The 19,502-nt window shown below is 47.9% G+C and overlaps 1 protein-coding gene across 10 annotated transcripts in view; it reads left to right on the top strand.

Annotated features, from left to right (window-relative positions):
- Positions 1–19,502, top strand: part of LOC147112361 (protein eyes shut homolog) — a 2,879,641-nt gene that overhangs the window by 1,004,735 nt on the left and 1,855,404 nt on the right. The window lies entirely within an intron of this gene.

Below are 19,502 nucleotides of genomic sequence, written 5' to 3'. Positions count from 1 at the left end.
TGAATAGTAAACAGTACTTTCTGTCTAAATCTTTCAGAAACATTTGCTTACTCCACCTAAATCTGGTCTAGGCTCTTTGCTTTGCCGGCCCAAAAGTTTAAAGGACTCTTAAGCTACTGGCTGTTAGACTGAAACAGGCTGACTACAGAACACTACCTAACATCCAGTACCGTTCCTATAGGAGATCCCTGTTCACCACACTGACCACAGAACACTACCTAACATCCAGTATCGTTCTTGTAGGAGATCCCTGTTCACTACACTGACCACAGAACACTACTTAACATATAGTCTAGTTCCTACAGGAGACCCCTGTTCACCACACTGACCACAGAACGCTACCTAACATCCAGTATCGTTCCTATAGGAGATCCCTGTTCACCACACTGAACACAGAACGCTACCTAACATCCAGTATCATTCCTGTAGGAGATCCCTGTTCACCACACTGACCACAGAACACTACATAACATCCAGTATCATTCCTGTAGGAGATCCCTGTTCACTGAGCTGACTGACAGAGAGCTATGACGATCATTGGCACTGTGTCTTTCTCAAAAGTCTCAGACAAAACAGCAGTTAACCCCAGGTGGTGTTCATGTAGGAGTGACACAATAACAAACAGTTACATCTTTCAGCCTAAGCAATGGCCGGTCAGTACATTCAATCCCCTCACTCAGCCACTAGTTCCCCATTCTCCTTTCTCATACAACCAGTGACACTGCAGTACTGAGGCACTCAACACCTCAGGCAAATAGTTAACAGCATTTAATCGCACTTTAACGAGGTCTGAAAAGTTTATTGAATTGCCTGAAATAGCTGATCCGCTTAACGTATTATAAGAGGGGCCTTTGTAATTACCTTCAGAAATGGCAAATGATTGACGCCATTTGCCCGATGTAGACCGCCCGGGATAAGTGTGGATGGAGTAAATGGTGCGGCCTGTACTCTCTGGCAAAGAAGAACTGCCCAACATCTAGTCTATTCCTACTTTTGCATAGTTTAAACACATTTCTCCTGGTGATCCCCAATCTGTCAAACTGGAATAATCTCAACAATAGGCATGCTATCCAGCCCTTTCGTTATTTTATAAACCTATCAGGCCACCTCTAAGTCTATACTGCTCCAGAGTAAATAGACCCTGCTCTTTAAGCCTAACTGAATAACTAAGGTTCTTTAAGCTAGGAATCATTATCATAGCTCTCCTCTGAACTTTTTCCGAGGCCACTATATCATCCACCATATGATATGGGTGCAGTCCTTCATATGTGGCCTAACCAGCGATCTGCAAAATGAGAAAATGGTGTCCTTGATTGGTATTGAATGGTTCTAGTAATACAACCCAATGCCCTGTTAGCTTTGGCTATGGATTCGCTGCATTGGTTGCAAACCTTCAGTAATTTGTGCACAATAAAACCAGATCCTTTTCTCTTTCAACCGCATTCAGTATCGTTCACTATAAATGATAAGAATATTCTGTATTGGCCTTAGCTACATGCATCGCACTGCATTTATCTAGGTTAAATGCCATTTGCTATTATATGGACCATTCCCTTAGCACACCTAAATCTGTTTCCATTTGATCAAAAGAAAGACTTGCATTTATATAGTGTCTTTCACAACCACCGGACATCCCAAAACGCTTTACAGCCAATGAAGTACATTTGAAGTGTAGCCACTGTTGTAATGTAGGAAACGCAGCAGCCAATTTGTGTACAGCAAGCTCCCACAAACAGCAATGTGATAAAGACCAGATAATCTGTTTTAGTGATATTGATTGAGGGATAAATATTGGCCAGGACAGCGGGGATAACTTCCCTACTCTTCTTCAAAATAGTGCCATTGTGGCAGAACCACTGAATGACTCTGGCTAACTGTATATAATTCTCTTTAACGATGTTCTAACACCAGCCTAAACCTGGACCATTGTGTTAGGCATTACTGTGTTTTGTATATAGAGTTTGCATGTACGGGGCGTGGCCCCTTTAAGAGCGCGGGAAAATGCAGGCAAACGCGATGACGTCACGTCACAAACCACGGGACCGCCCAGGTAGTCCTCGTGGCATCTCCGTTGAGTAAAGACCTGTTTAATTGTTCTCTGGTGTCGATCTCAGTTATTCGTAGGAATTCGTTAATTCCTACACCATGGGATTTTTTACATCGACCTGAGAGAGCAAACGAGGCCTTGGTTTAACATCTCATCTGAAAGACAACACCTCCGACAGTGCAGCACTCCCTCAGCACTACACTGGAGTGACATCCTAGGTTTTTGTGCTCAAGTCTCTGCAGTGGGACCTGAACCCACAACCTTCTGACTCAGAGGCGAGAGTGCTACCCACTTTTTTTATATATATTTTTTATTGAACACTAAAAACATTTACAACATCATGATCATTCCATTGTATCATACAAATCCATTCTGCCGCTCTTCACAGCCATTCCTCCACCACATATTAACATCAAAACCTGAAGTTTAATTTGTCTTCCATAACATATACTGATCCATTGTACTTTAAAAATTGATCAGTAATCATGGCTCCGAATAAGGGAATTGTGCCTGATAATTTCCCCATCATTTAATCTCCGGCCCTTCCCTCCTCTCATGCTCCTTCCCAACTTTTCAGGCAGCTGTTGCTTTCTCCTGCAGCCTCCAGCTCTTTTTCACCTCCTGTTTGAACCTGCCTTGCAATTTCAGCATCTTTCTTACATTAGGTTTGGGCCAAGGCGCTGCCCCTACTCCCTCCTGCCCATCACTAACCTTTCCCTTTCCACACGATGCCACCCCACCCCCCACTTCCATGTCGCTGTCCCCCTCTGACTCCTCACTCTTGAGCTCTTCTGTAAACTCCCGTCCCTGCTCCCCGTCAGATACATAGGGCAGGATTTTCATTGGGCCATGGAGGCAGGATTGGAGGCATGTGCGGGGTTAAAATCCCAAAATCGGGGGGGCACGAACCCATCCCGCCCCAACCCGCCTCCATGCCAGTTTCAAAGGAGGCGGGTACCTGACCCGCACTGGGACCCGCCTCCCCGAGGCGGGAAGGGGATTAGTGCAATTAACCGCCTGTTAACAGTTAGTTAACAGGCAGTTTTTAGCCTAATCCCTATTTTCATTGGTGAAATGTGGGATTCCCGATGGCTCCAAACCACGCCAAGTTAGCGAGGCGGGCCGTCGGGATGAAGGGCTTGGAGGGGTCGAGATGTCCGGTGTTCAGGTGAGTGATGAGTGCATGAGTACAAAGGTAAGTGTGTTTGGTGTGTGTAAAGTGTTTAAAGAGGTTTTACTTACATGTACCTGTACTTACCTTTACAGCCTTCCTTCCTTCAGGTTTCGGGAGTCCCTCATCTCACCGGCACAGAAAGCAGAATGACCGCGAGCTGTCAAAAGTTCCAGCATTCAGCTTTCTGTTCCGGGGTGATCTCTAAATTATCCTGAGAGGAAAGAATTAACTTAGAGTACAGATTGTCAGTGTTTGACAGCTTCAAAGAGCTGTCAAACGCTGACATTTCATCTGTCACAAGGTCTTGACAGATGAAATATCAATCTGTGATGTCACCTGTTGCCGGGTGGCCCTTAATTGGCCTGCTGAGCCCGCTGGGTGGGCTCAACAAGGTCAATCAAGTCAAAATCATGTGGGTTGGCTACAACTCGATGGAGGCGGGACTACAACCCCGAAAGTTGTAGTCCCGCCTCCTACCCGCCTCCTCAATGAAAATCCAGCCCATAATCTCCCTTGGAGAGGCTTCCTGCTATCACTGTTTCTCCAACAGTGCCACTCCCTTCGGCCTCTTCTCCACCACTGACCCTTGCTCCCTGTTTCTTCTTTCTCTGGGACAATGGCGTATCTTTACCTATCTTGCTCCCTTCTGGCATCTTTGTCTCCCCCCTCCCGTCCTGCTCTCCCTTTAAGGTTCCTGCCTCTTGTACCCTCTCCTTGTCTTGCCCCCTCTTGCTCCCTGAGATGTCTGACTCGCCGTATTTCTTTGGAGTACTTACACTTATGCCGCACCCTGCTCCTGCCTCCTCTCCCCCCGTGGACACCAGATTCTTTAGGGAGAGCCGAGCCATAATATGGCTCGACTCTGCCTTTGACCCATGCTGCTGTCTTTGACCTTTTCCACTGTACTTAGTGTGTTTTCCACCATCTCCATCCTTTTCTCTGTTCCACAATTTTCTGCCTCTTCCGGCACTTTTTTCTCCTTCAATTCACCAGCTATGTCCTCCGCCTGCTCCGCTTCTCCAGCTGCTCCACTTACACCTCCTGCTCCTTCTCCTTCTCCCACCTCTTCGGCACTCTAAGGGCTTCCTTCTGCCTCACACTCACAGCGGGTGGGGCCTTTGTGACACACCCTACAGCTCTCCGCCTTGCAGCTCCGAGCGATGTGTCCACACTCGCCGCAGTTATAACAGTACAAGTCTGGACAGCTTCTTACAAGATGGTCGTGTCCAAGACAATAATAACAAACCTTCACCTGGTTATCATGCAGTACCCAGAAGTACTGCACTCCTTCCATTGTCTCGAATTTCATGCTATACGGCAGTGACTTCACCCCCTCTGGGAACCGCACCTTTACATAATGGGTTCCATCTGCTACTCGTGTTCCTGGATAGTATCTCCTCTTTATTGCCAAGCAAATTTTAACGTCCCACGACTCCAACATTTCTTTTATCACATTGTCCTCAATATAAACTGACAGGTTTAAGAATGAGAACACCACCTCTTCCGAATATAGCAGAGATACCTCCAAGAACTTATCTCCAACCTTCAAACTCAGTAAAAGTCTTTCCACCTCCTCTCGACCACTTACCGTCACCTCGAACCCAACATTCGGCTTTAGTCAGCAGGCAAAGCAGCTTCCCTCGCTGCAGTCCTCATGTACCGCCTGGATAATTGATACGCTTATCAATTACTTCATAAAAGGTGATGAGTCGAAGAAGAGATGACGAGTCGAAAGAAGAGATGAATAAGGCTTTTATTAGCTAAGAAGAGACCATGCTTCTTCGTGAGTGACTGAACAAGTCTGAACGAAACCCACACAGTGGTGGGTGGAGTCAGCTGAGGCATGCCTCCATACACAGCGCCACCCAGAGGTGGCAATATACAATACAGTGGTTTACCACATTCACCCCTTGTTTAATGTGAAGTCCGGCGGGGTGAAGGGTACTACAAGTTAAGTCTATCAGGAGGCCTTGTCTGACGTCCTGATCGTCGTGGTGGCGGCGGTGGTGTTGCAGCATCCGACGTCGGGTCTGGTGTCTGGGTGGTTGGCGAAGATTCCTGGGGCTTTGGCATGCCGTCTGCAGGGGTTGGGTTGGGAGGGGTGGTGGGGGATAACAGTGGTAAGGGGGATAACGGTGGTAAGGGGGATAACGGTGGTAATTCAGGGGTACCCGAGGGTGCGAGATCTCGTATGGAGACCGTGTCCTCCCGCCCGTCTGGGTATGTCACCCAGGCATACTGGGGGTTGGCGTGTAGGAGGTGCACCCGCTCGACCAGGGGGTCCGTTTTATGCGTCCTCACGTGCCTCCGCAGTAGGACGGGCCCAGGAGAAGTCAACCATGCCGGTAGCGAGGTTCCCGATGTAGACTTCCGGGGGAAAACGAACATTTTCTCATGAGGGGTCGCATTAGTGGCAGTACAAAGCAGTGACCGAATGGAGTGGAGCGCTGCAGGGAGGACCTCCTGCCAGCGGGAGGTCGGAAGGCCCTTAGATTTTAGTGCTAAGAGGACTGCCTTCCAAACCGTCGCGTTCTCCCTTTCCACCTGGCCGTTCCCCCGGGGGTTGTAACTGGTGGTCCTGCTCGTGGCGATACCTCTTGTTAGCAGGTACTGCCGAAGTTCGTCGCTCATGAACGATGAGCCCCTGTCGCTATGTATATAGCTGGGGAACCCGAACAGAGCGAAGATGTCATTCAGACACTTGATGACCGTGGTACTGGTCATGTCTGGGCAAGGGATGGCAAAGGGGAAACGGGAGTACTCATCAACTATGTTGAGGAAGTACACATTGCGGTCAGCGGAGGGGAGGGGCCCTTTAAAATCGACGCTCAGGCGTTCGAAGGGGCGGGTGGCCTTGATCAGGCTTGCTCTGTCCGGCCTATAGAAGTGCAGTTTGCACTCGGCGCAGATTTGGCAGCTCTTGGTCATGGTCCTGACCTCCTCGATGGAGTAGGGCAGGTTACGGGATTTGATAAAATGGAAAAACCTGGTGACCCCCGGGTGGCAGAGGTCATTGTGGAGGGACTGCAGCCTATCACTCTGCGCGTTGGCGCATGTACCACGTGATAGGGCATCTGGGGGCTCATTGAGTTTCCCTGGCCGATACAAGATATCATAATTGTAGGTGGAGAGTTCGATTCTCCACCTCAAGATCTTGTCGTTCTTGATTTTACCCCTCTGCTTATTATTAAACATAAAAGCTACTGAACGCTGGTCAGTGAGCAGGGTAAATCGTTTCCCGGCCAGGTAATGCCTCCAGTGACGCACCGCTTCTACAATAGCCTGGGCCTCCTTTTCGACGGAGGAGTGTCTCGTCTCGGGGCCCTGGAGGGTCCTTGAGAAAAAGGCCACGGGTCTGCCCGCCTGGTTAAGGGTCGCGGCTAGGGCGAAGTCGGAGGCATCGCTCTCCACTTGGAAGGGGATGGACTCATCCACCGCGTGCATTGCGGCCTTCGCGATATCGTTCTTGATAAGAGTGAAGGCTGCACACGCCTCTGGTGTCAGGGGGAAGGAGGTGGCTTTGATGAGGGGCCTGGCTTTGTCTGCATAGAGGGGCACCCACTGGGCGTAGTAGGAGAAAAACCCCAGGCATCTCTTCAGTGCTTTTTGGCAGTGGGGAAGGGGTAGCTCCATTAGGGGGCGCATTCTGTCGGGGTCGGGCCCGATGACTCCGTTCTCCACCACGCAGCCGAGGATGGCCAGGCGCTTGGTGTGAAACATACATTTTTCCTTATTGTACGTTAGGTTCAGCCGTTGGGCCGTACGGAGGAAATTTGCTAGATTAACGTCGTGGTCCTGCTGGTCGTGGCCGCAGATGGTGACGTTATCCAAATAGGGGAAGGTTGCCCGCAGCGCGTTCTGGTCAACCATTCGGTCCATCTCCCTTTGGAAGACCGAAACCCCGTTGGTGACGCCGAAGGGGACCCTAAGGAAGTGGTAGAGGCGGCCGTTTGCCTCGAAGGCAGTATACTGGCGGTCCTCATGGCGGATGGGCAGCTGGTGGTACGCTGACTTAAGGTCGATGGTGGAGAATACTTTGTATTGCGCAATCTGATTGACCATATCAGATATGCGAGGGAGGGGGTACGCGTCCAGCTGGGTGTACCGGTTTATGGTTTGGCTGTAGTCGATTACCATGCGGCGTTTTGCAGTGGTTTTAACGACTACAACCTGGGCTCGCCAGGGGCTAGTGCTACCTTCGATAATGCCCTCCTTCAATAGCCGCTCCACCTCAGAGCTGATAAAAGCTCTGTCCCCGGCACTGTACCGCCTGCTTTTGGTAGCGATGGGTTTACAGTCGCGGGTGAGGTTAGCGAACAGGGGAGGGGGGGGGACTTTTAATGTGGAAAGGCTGCAGGTGGTTTGCAGCGGGCGATTTAAAAGTTGTTGGTTGCAGACTGTGAGTGGGGGGAGGGGTCCACCGTATGCTAGTGTGACACTCTTAAGGTGGCACTGAAAATCCAACCCTAGCAGGACGGCAGCGCAAAGACGGGGCAGGACTAGCAGTTTAAATTTTTTATATTCAGTGCCCCCTACTGACAGGGTCACCACACAGTAGCCGCTGATGTCCATTGACTGGGACTTGGACGCCATAGAAATGCGATGGTGCGTTGGCAGAATCGTGAGGGAGTGGCTACGTACCGTGTCGGGGTGGACGAAACTCTCTGTGCTCCCGCTGTCGATCAGGCAACTGGTGGCGCGGCCGTTTACCGCGATATCCATCATGGAGCTGGATAGATGGTGAGGGAGGGCTTGATCCAGCGTCACGGAGGCCAGTATGTGGCTTAGTGAGTCACTATAGTCATCCACCGAGACGGTGGTCGGTTCCGGTGACGAAATGGCGGTTGAGTGCGTTGGATACGATGGCGGCGGATGCCATGCGGCCGGGGGTACACAAAATGGCGGATAAGATGGCTGCTCCCACGGCCCGCACGCTGCGCTGCTGGCTGGCTTCCCCTTGCAGGCGTTAGCGTAATGGCCTTTCTTCCCGCAGCCCGAGCAGGTAGCTGTCTTAGCTGGGCAGTGCGCTCTGGGATGTTTTAACTGGCCACAGAAATAGCATTTTTGGGCCTGGTTACTGGGCATCGAAGCAGTTCTTACTGGAGGCTGCTGTCTCGGTTGGGTCGCTGCAGCGGTTGGTGCCGGGGGCGGCGGTCCCGTGTCCCACGGTTTCGATTGCCATGTCTCGGCGCCGTTACGGGGGTATGCCTCGAGGTTTCGGTGGGCCTCCTCTAACGAGAGCGCAAGGGCAATGGCCGTCTTCAGGTCGGGTTCCTTGCTTTCTAGCAGTCTCTGCCGGGTGTGGTCTGACTGGAGGCCCCTGACGAAGGCATCACAGGCGAGTCCCTGCGCGTGCTCCACAGCCGTTACCGCTTTACAATCGCAGTCTCTGCAGAGTGTCAGTAGCGCCCGTGCAAATGCCCCTACCGATTCTCCCGGTTGCTGCCTGCGGGATCCCAAGAGGTGTCGGGCGTAAATTGTGTTCACTGGGCGCGTATATTGCCCTTTTAGTAGCTCGAGGGCCGCCACATACGTATTAGAGTCCCGGATTAGCATATATACTTGATGGCTCACCTGGGCGGTCAAAATTTTCAGTTTGTGATCCTCCTCTGTAACCTGTGAGATTGCGAGGAAGGATTCAAAGCAGCTCAGCCAGTGTTCAAACTTGGCTGATGCACCCACCTCTTGAGGGTCGAGGTCCAGGCGTGGTGGTCTGAGGGCTCTCAGCAATGTCTGCTGTATCCGTTGCTGTTGTTGCTCCTCAGGTGTCGCCATTTAACTTTTAGCTAATAAAATTGATACGCTTATCAATTACTTCATAAAAGGTGATGAGTCGAAGAAGAGATGACGAGTCGAAAGAAGAGATGAATAAGGCTTTTATTAGCTAAGAAGAGACCATGCTTCTTCGTGAGTGACTGAACAAGTCTGAACGAAACCCACACAGTGGTGGGTGGAGTCAGCTGAGGCATGCCTCCATACACAGCGCCACCCAGAGGTGGCAATATACAATACAGTGGTTTACCACAATAATATCCCAAGCTCGTATCTCCTTATCCTCGCACTGAACCACCACCGTGTTTTCTTTTCCAAACCTCCTAGGGTTCCGACCCAAATCTTTGGGCTGTTTTTTTCTCCCTTCCCCCAACATTTTCTCCCCTGATTAAATTCACCCTGGGAACATTGTCTTCTGAGGGGCCCGGCACTCTTGCTGCTGTTTAAGGACCAAAAAGGCCCTAAAACCTGAAAAAAAAACCACCACCAACTTTTTACAATCTCACTCCAACTCCCTGCAGTAATCAAGCACCCAGCAGCACCTGCTCACTCCAAGCCCCTCCCACTTAGAGAGTGCTACCCACTGAGCCACAGCTGACATTTTAAGGCCGTAGAGGAGTGATTGCTCTCCTGTACTGCCTTAACCCTTGCACAGAATTTAGTATCATCTGCAAACTTACTGACCGTACCCCTAACACCACTGTCCAGGTCATTAAGAAAAACAGTGAACACTAACAGGCATAGGACCAACCCTTGGGGAACATCACTAGTAACCTGCCTCCAGGCTGGTCCATGGCCACTGACTACAACTTTTTGTCTCCAGAAATTGAGCCGATTCCTAATCCAGCATATCAAATTCCCACTGTTACCATAAGATTCTATCTTGTGAAGTAACCTAGTGTGAGGTACCTTATCAAAGGCTTTCTGAACATATAGGTAGAAAACATAGATTCCTGCAAAAATCAAAAGATAATGTAATTGATGAATCAAACAGGTTTTGAGATTCTAATTTTTAATTGATAGAATCATACAGCACAGAAGGCCATTCGGCCCATCGTGCCTGTGCCAGCTCTTTGAAAGAGCTATCCAATTAGTCCCACTCCCCTGCTCTTTCCCCATAGCCCTGCAATTTTTTCCTTTTCAAGTATTTATCCAATTCCTTTTGAAAGTAACTATTGAATCTGCTTCCACCACCCTTTCAGGCAGTGCATTCCAGATCATAACAACTTGCTGCATAAAAAGTAATCTTCTCCTCCGCCCTCTAGTTTTTTTGCCAATTATCTTAAATCTGTGTCCTCTGCTTACTGACACTCCCGCCAGTGGAAACAGTTACTCCTTATTTACTCTTAATCAAAACCCTTTGGGGGCTAAATTCAGTTGATTGGGGCCTCCCGTTAGCACCTGGGCGCTGTACAGCTAACGCCTCCCGCGAACTCAACGGGAGGTTAGCAGTGGCGTTAACCATTAGCGCCGCACAGCACTGCACCGTCAGCGATGACGTCATCGCCGTGCGCAGCGTCCCGCTCACGCCCCGGTTGTAATATTGGGTGGCGCCCCCCCGACTTACCGCCAGACGCTATGTCCACCGGGGTCAGGGTGGCCTACCTCCAGCGCTAGTTAAAGGGGAGGTGGTGGGCAGCCATTTTTGTTGCTGGCCGCCTGCCAGCACCTGCCCCCGTTGCTGTCCCCAGCCCCGTTGAAGTCCACCGCAGGGTGCGGCTGCGCTCTGTGAGCCCGGCACTCCTCTTGAGGCAGTCCCGATCCCTGGTGGCCCAGCTGGGCGCCGGGATGCGCTGCACCAGGCCTCCCCCCTCATTATTAAGGGGAGGAAGGCCTGCAGTACCACGGCACATAGCACCGTGATATCGTCTCACAGCGCCCCAAGAGGGCCGCGGGGCACTTCCAGTAGCGCCCCTCCTCCCTCTCGGGGCGCTACCTGGGAAAATCGGCCGCGGGGGCGCTAACTGTTTCGGGGCACTAAAATTAGCGCCCCGGCTAAGGTACCCAATTTTTACCCCTTCATAATTTTGAACACCCCTATCAAATCTCCCCTTAACATTCTCTGCTCTAATGAGAGCAATCCCAGCTTCTTAACAACAACAGCAAATCATGTTTAACTAACTTGATTCAGTTTTTTGATGAGGTAACAAAGAGAGTTGATTAGGGCATTGCGGTTGATGTCGTATACAGGAAACTTTCGATTTACCGGCACCTAAATGACCGGAAATGTTGGTTAACCGGCAAAATTCAGGAGTAGGTTTTACTTCATATTTATTTGCCTTCTTCCATCTGTGCTGTGCAAGGGTGTGGCTGCAGCTGTTGCTAAGCTACAGAGATGCTTGAAACTTGTGTTCATTGTTCGACAGTTGTTGCTAAGCAACAGGGTTTGTTGCTTTATACGGAGCTGTCAGCCCTCCCTATCTTTTACTATAGCGTTCGGTTATCCGGAATTTTTGATGAACCAGCACCACGTCGGTCACGTCCGTGCCGGATAAAAGAAAGTTTCCTGTACATGGACTTCCATAAGGCGTTTGATAAAGTGACACATAATAGGCTTGCCAGCAAAGTTGAAGCCCATGGAATAAAAGAGACAGTGGCAGCATGGATACAAAATTGGCTAAGTTACAGGAAACAAAGAGCAGTGGTGAACGGTTGTTTTTCGGACTGGAGGAAGGTACACAGTGGTGTTCCCCAAGGTTCCGTACTAGGACCACTGCTTTTCTTGATATATATTAATGACTTGGACTTGGGTGTACAGGGCACAATTTCAAAACTTGCAGATGAAACAAAACTTGGAAGTATAGTGAACAGCAAGGAGGATAGTGATAGATTTCAAGAGGTCATAGTCAGGCTGGTGGAATGGGAGGACGCATGGCAGATTAAATTTAACGCAGAAACTTGCGAAGTGACACATTTTGGTAGGAAGAATGAGGAGAGGCAATATAAACTAAAGGGTACAATTCTGAAGGGGGTGCATGAACAGAGAGACTTAGGCGTATATGTGCGCAAATTATTGAAGGTGGCAGGGCAGGTTGAGAAAGCGATTAAAAAAGCATATGGGAACCTGGGCTTCATAAATAGAGGCATAGGGCAGGATTTTCATTGGGCCGTGGAGACGGGATTGGAGGCGTGTGGGGGGTTTAAAATTGTGAAATCGGGGGGGCACGAACCCACCCCGCCCCCAACCCGCCTCCATGCCAGTTTCAAAGGAGGCGGATACCTGACCTGTGCTGGGAGCCACCTCCCTGAGGCGGGAAGGGGATTAGTGCTAATTAACTGCCTGTTAACAGGTAGTTAACAGGCAGTTTTTAGCCTAATCCCTATTTTTATCCCTGAAGTGTGGGATTCCTAACGGCTCCAAACCACGCCAAGTTAGCAAGGCAGACTGTCGGGCTGAAGGGCTTGGAGGGTTCGAGATGTCCGGTGTTGAGGTGAGTGATGGGTGCATGAGTGCATAGGTAAATGTGTTTGGTGTGTGTAAAGTGTTTAAATAAGTTTTACTTATTTTACTTACCTTTACAGCCTTCCTTCCTTCAGGTCTTGGTAGTCCCTCATCTCACCGGCACAGAAAGCAGAATGGCCGCAAGCTGTCAAAATCTGCAGCATTCAGCTTTCTGTTCTGGAGAGATCTCTAAATCAGCCTGAGAGGAAGGAATTAACTTGGAGTACAGATTGTCAGTGTTTGACAGCTTCAAACAGCTGTCAAACGCTGATATTTCATCTGTCAAAAGCTCTTAACAGATGAAATGTCAATCTGTGACGTCACCTGTTGCCGGGTGGCCCTTAATTGGCCTAACAAGGTCAATCAAGTGAAAATTGAGTGGGTTGGCCACAATTCAATGGAAGCGGGACTACAACCCCGAAAGTTGTACTCCCGCCTCCTACACACCTCCAGTATCAAAATCCAGCCCATGGAGTACAAAAGCAAAGAAGTTATGATGAACCTTTATAAAACACTGCTTTGGCCTCAACTGGAGTATTGGTGGCAATTTTGCCAGCCCTGGGAAGGTGGGTTTGGAGGCGGGACTGCCGGGAAAATGGCAGAATCTGGGGGCGGCTACCCATCCCGCACCCAAACCGCCTCCATGCCATCTTCCTAGGAGGTGGGTACCCGACCCACGCTGGGTCTCGTCTCCTGGAGGCGGGAAGGGGATTGCAGCCACTTAATTGCCTGTTAACAGGTAGTTAAGAGGATTATCCCTATTTTTGCAACAGAGGCACGGGCTTCCCGACATTGAGAAACCCCACCAGGGTCAGCAAGGTGAGCAGTGGGTCTGCGGGGGTGAGAGGGGTCCAAAAGTGCACTGTGGAGGTGAGTGATGGGTGCAAGTGTGGGGAGGTAAGTATGTGAGGTGAGTGAAAAGTGTTAGAAAATGTTTACTTACCTTTGTTTCTTCCTACGGGCTTCAATCATTGGGGATCCGGAGGCTCTGGTATCTCCACGGCAGAGATGACAGAATGGCTGCTGCATTCTCCGATGCAACAGCATCTGCTTTCTGCTCAGGAAATAGGTTTGGTGAGTCTTGAATACAAGAACTCACCAAACAACAGAGAATGTCAGGGGCCGATTTTCTGACGTCGGAGGAGGCGGGTTTGGAGGCGGGAAAGGCAGGAAAATCAGATTCAAAGCGGTCGGGTTTGGAACCCGCCTCCAACCCGCCTCCGCAGGATTTTGCTGGTGCCGGTTTTGGAGGTTGGGAAACGCTCCTGCCTCCAGCTGGCGATTGCGCTATTTAACATCCTTAAATGCTCGTTAAGGGTCTTGCTAAGCCTATTTTGAGAGGCCCTCATGATTTTTCCAGCTTTTCGGTGTGATCCACGCACCTCCTAAACCATGCCAGGTAAACCTGGTGGGTTGACTCATGGGTGGCCTCCTCACTGCTGCAGGTCTAACAAGACATCGTTTATTGCAGCAAGGATTACTAGCAGGTGCCAGACCTTGGCTTTAAATGGTCTCTGAGCACTTTTAGAAGGCCTTCCGAAGTTGGAGGTGCTGCAGCTTGACTCCGTCAACTGTGGGACCTCCTTGGAAGACCCTCTCCCCGTTTGCAATGAGCGCTTCCCCAAAGGAGGCATCTACAAGCAGCATGGGAACCATTCATTTTCTTTCTGCATGGACCTCAGATGAGGAGGAGGAGGTTCTGGAGGAGGAGGAGGTCAGAGCCCGGGATGCAAGGGATGAACTTATCATGGCCAGATTTGCATAGGTTGCCCAAGTTGGCACATGTCCTTTGCTCCATCCTAGGACATCATTGACAATGGACTATCTGGCCTCCTTTCACTCAGGCCACCAATCTGACAACGCAAATGTGGCGGTGCCCACAATGTGGAGCTGCCTAAGGTAAAAGAACAGATGGCATAACGCCAACATTTTGGCTTCAAATCATTTTAATGCTTTCCAACAGGGATGGCATTTCATCAATACACAGAAACAGTCTCTCAATCTGCACACAGATCTGGAGGTTATATCCCTTGCCAGCTGTACCCACACAGCCTTGGTTTCTTTGGCAGGCCTCTTCCTCCGAGATGAGTGGAAGAGCACCTCCATGCTAGCTGTCACAACCTCCAACAACTTTTGCAGCACCTCATCCGAGAGCCACTGGTAGGCCCTTGCCTTGGAATTGGACATAGTGGTTTTTCAAAAGGTGTTGGAGGTGGTGCAGGAGATGCAGAAATGCTGTGGAATGAGCCAAGGGAGCAAGAAGCCATAAATTCAGACTGGAAAAGTGCTGTCAACAGAGGCGAGTTTTAGTCCCAAAACACTATGGGGGAAAAATTTGGTTGCTTGGCGCTAACTGACCAAGGGCATCCCACATCTCTGAAATCAAGTGGCCAATCATGGGAAAATCGCAAATTTTTGAAACCTATCAGTGGAGGCGGGTTTCAAACCCACCCAAACTGAAACCCGCCTCCATCTTGCCTCCAGTGGGAATATCACCGCCTCAGTGTTTGACAGCTTCTCAAAGCTGTCAAACGATGACAATTCATCTGTCAAAAATTTTTGACAGATGAAACATCATACGCTGACTTTCTCTGTTACCGGCTTTCCCTTAATTGGCCTGCTAAGCCCGCTGGGCAGGCTTAACAAGGTCAATCAAGGAAAAATAGCGTGGGTTGGCCAGACGTCGATGGAGGCGGGACTAAAACTCAACAAGCCGCAGTCCCTCCCCCAACGCGCCCCCATTGGCAAAATCACCCCCATTGTGTCCAATTCTGGGCACTGCACTTTAGGAAGGATGTGAAGGCCTTAGAGAGGATGCAGAAAAGATTTGCAAATATCATTCCAGGGATGACTACGTGGATTGACTAGAGAAGCTGGGGTTGTTCTCCTTAGAGCAGAGAAGGTTGAGAGGAGATTTGATAGAGGTGTTCAAAATCATGAGGGATCTATACAGAGTAGAGAGAAATTGTTCCCATTGGTGGAAGGGTCGAGAAACAGAGGACACAGATTTAAGATGATTGGCAGAACCAAAGGCGACAAGAGGAAAAATATTTTTACACAGCGAGTGGTTAGGATCTGGAATGCACTGCCTGAAAGATTGGTGGAGGCGGTTTTAGTCATAGCTTTCAATGGGGAATTGGATAAGTACCTGAAGGAAAAAAAATTGCAGGACTACGGGGAAAGGGTGGGGGAATGGGACTATCTGAAGTGCTCTTGCAGAGAGCCGGCATGTGCTCAAAGGGCTGAATGGCCTTCTTCTGTGCTGTGACCATTCTATGATTCTAACCTGCATTTATAAAGTCCCTTTAACACAGTTACAGGTTACAGAGATAGGGACGGGCGAGACCATGGAGGAATTTGAAAACAAGAATGAGTATATTAATATCGAGGCATTGCCGAACCAGGCTCTCTAGTCTCTCTACAATTGTTGCCAAACACTTGACTAAAATGACGAAATATTAAGACGTTCACAGCAAATTACATCCAATCTGCACCAAATGAAACCCATCACTCATTGACAAGTCAGTGGGTCTGAGTTGAATGAAACAATTGATGTTAACTGTGGGATGCTAAAGATGTGCTTGAATAGTGGCCAGCACCCAAATCGCTCATTTAAATCGCAGGCACATTTTATATACTGTACTCTATTTCAATGCAAATGTAGTGGTGTGCCATATATTCTATGCTTTGACTGACTGCTGCTAAACAAAATCAAAATCGATAAAATCATATTAATCCTACCTGTAGAAACAGAAGACACAATGGGCAGGAGTGGAACACTTGGTTTAGTCCCCTTGTAAAAAAGCCCTGTATCACTCTGTGATTTAAAAAAATTATATCAGCTCTTCTGTAACTAAAATACACTAGATTTGTCACCATTGCCTTTCTATTTCCCAGGCACTTTGATGTGCTTGTGTTGCATCTATCTGCTATAAGAAGCACAACTTAAGCTTCTATCAGTATCTTAATACTTATGGATCTGAGCTGGGTTAATCGTCTTAGTTACATTTTGTAGACTATTAGTGCCACTGGAGATAAAAATGTTGAAATTGATTTTATTCAGAGAATACCACAAACCGCAACATGATCATAGGTTCCAAATGACTCCTTAACTTTAGTTTACAGTATTTCTCACTCAAATGTTTATGGAACATTAGTTTTACAGATGCTACACAGCAGAGATTATGGTGTTTCTGTATAATTCAGTACTTTGACAATAGAAAAATGGTGCAAGTATAAGAAGGTCTCCCTTTCTTCCTCTCCCACACACACAATGCACTCACACACGACACATTCTTGGTTTACTTCTACTGCTATTTCTATAGATTATTTCCAGTTGAAGCATATTGTACACTTCTAAAGACATAGGGAAGAAAATCATTTTCATTCATATAGTGCCTTTCAGGACGTCTCCTAGTTTTTGACTCCCTTACAAGTGGAAACATCTTCTCTATGTCTACCCTATCGAAGCCCTTCATCATTTAAAGACCTCTATCAGGTCACCTCTCAGCTTTCTCTTTTCTAGAAAAAAGAGCTCCAGTCTGTTGAGTCTTTCCTGACAGGTATAACCTCTCAGTTCTGGTATCATCCTTGCAAATCTTTTTTTCATCTTCCACAATGCCTCTATATCCTTTTTGTATTATGGAGACCAGAATTGTGCGCAGTACTCCAAGTGTGGTCTAACTAAGGTTCTGTACAAGTTTAACATGAATTCCCTGCTTTTCATTTTTATTCCTGTAGAAATGAACCCCAGTGCATGGTTTGCTTTATTTATGGCCTTATTAACCTAAGTTTCTACTTTTGGTGATTTGTGTATCTGTACTCCGAGACCCCTTTGCTCCTCTACTCCATTTAAACTCATATTATCCAAGCAGTATGTGGCCTCCTTATTCTTCCTACCAAAATGCACCACCTCACACTTATCTATATTGAAATTAATTTGCCAATTACTCACCCACTCTGCAAGTTTATTAATGCCTTTTATTTTGTCACAATCTTCCTTTGTATTAACTACACCTCTCCAATTTGGCGTTGTCCACAAATTTAGAAAATTGTACTTCCAATTTCCGAATCCAAATCGTTAATGTAAATGGTGAACAACAGTGGTCCCAGCACTGATCCTTGTGGAACACCACTTCCCACCTTTTGCCAGTCTGAGTAACTACCTTTAAATCCAACTCTCTGTTTTCTGTTTTATAACCCACTTGCTTTCCATTCTACTACCTGTCTCCTGATTCCACATGCTCTGACCTTAGTCATGAGTCTACTCTGCGGTACTTTATCAAAGGCCTTTTGAAATCCAAATATATTACATCTACTGCATCTACTCTTTCTGTTACTTCTTCAAAGAATTCAATAAGGTTGGTCAAGCATGACCTTCCCTTTTGAAATCCGTGCTGACTACTCTTTATTATATTTTCAATTTTTAGATGTTTTTCTATTAAATCTTTGAGTAAAGATTCCATTATCTTTCCAACCACCAATGTTAAGCTACCAGGTCTATAGTTCCATGGACTTGTCCTAACTCCCTTTTTAAATGTAGGAATAACATTGGCTGTCCGCCACTCCTCTGGCACTATTCCCTTTTCTAATGAATTGTTATATATGTAATAGTGCCTCTGCTATCTCTTCCCTAACTTCTATTAATATGCACGGATGCAATCCATCTGGACTAGGGGTTTTATCCTCTCTAAGTTTGATTAGTTTATCAATTATCTCCCACCTTTCTATCTTAAATGTCTTTTTATCGTTTTTGATTTCTTCTTCTAATGTTATGAACACCTTTTAGTCTCCCTGGTAAATACTGAGGCATGGTAACTATTCAATATTTCTGCCATTTTGCTGTCATTATCTGTGAGTTTAGCTTGTGCATCCCTTCATGGCCGAATCCCATGTTTCTTTTGTTATTTGTTATGAATAGGTGGAAGTTAGGAGGGACTGAGTCTTAGGTGCTGTTGCACAGATCCCCTGTGGCACCTTGATAGGTTCCAGTCGCAAAAGAATTCAGGGCAGTGGTCAGTTTCATAGTGACAGATAGAGCTGTTCTGGCAGTGGAGCAAGGCTAAAGATCTGCAAAGAAGGTCGTACAGATGTGCAATGACAGCCCTGGACAATCACACCCTTTGAACACAGAGTTCCTCTAGACGTGTTTTGGGGGTGCCACCTGATAGGACGGTGTCTTCTGCCATGCTGCCTTATTCTTCTCACCTCCATGCACTGCTGTTCCTCCTCCTCCTACATAAGGATGGCATAGAGAGGTATGCCTGTGGCGAATGCCATACCTTCTTCCGTGTCATTCTGAGTATGTGGGGGGGAGGCACAGCCCAGGGGATAGATGGGGATTCCAAAATCTAGGGGTGGGGTGAAACTGTAGCACTGTGGGGAGCGGGGTCAAGTGCAAGTCTCAGTGATCAAAACTGTGAAAGAAACAGGTTGAAAATATGTCTGTGAAGCCAGGAATCAGCAAGAACGTTTTGGAGACTCTTCAAAGCACTCAAACTCCTCATTTCCGCTTGACTCAGCGACTGAGGAGCAGCTTCTGTTTGCTATGGATCTACATTCACCAGACCAATGTAAAAGTAGGAAACTCCCGGGCACAGCGCCATCAGGTGAGTGGTATGCCTCGAGAAATGAGGCCCACAGGTGTTGAGTGAGCAACTTGTCAAAGCTGCCAAAAAGATTGAGGAAATTTGCGTCTAGCGCATTTATGCACATCCTCGACCTTTTTCTTTAGCACAATAACAGCCTAATAATGGTGTAAGTGATCAAGGTAGCTAGGAAATTCAGAGCCAGAGATTAATGCAAATATTTGAACAGGTTAGCGTTATGTCACAAATACAAGCACATTTCTCAACTCGTGTGGCAGCTTCATCACACAAATATGTCCCTACTGTGTCTTAAATTCTTTTTCAAATATGCTAATGATCATCATTTCATAAGATCATGAGACTACTTAGTTACAAATAGTCATTGTTGGATACTGTCAACTGAAAAAAATGTGTAACTGCACCATCTTATTTTCCTCGATCCCCTCACCCTCCCCATCGCAATCACCATCTGCTACAATT

Source organism: Somniosus microcephalus, chromosome 9 (genome assembly GCF_052327205.1).
Source record: "Somniosus microcephalus isolate GS21.2 chromosome 9, FLI_Smic_1.0, whole genome shotgun sequence".
Classification (NCBI taxonomy): domain Eukaryota; kingdom Metazoa; phylum Chordata; class Chondrichthyes; order Squaliformes; family Somniosidae; genus Somniosus; species Somniosus microcephalus.
This window is presented reverse-complemented; position numbering and strand designations above follow the sequence as displayed.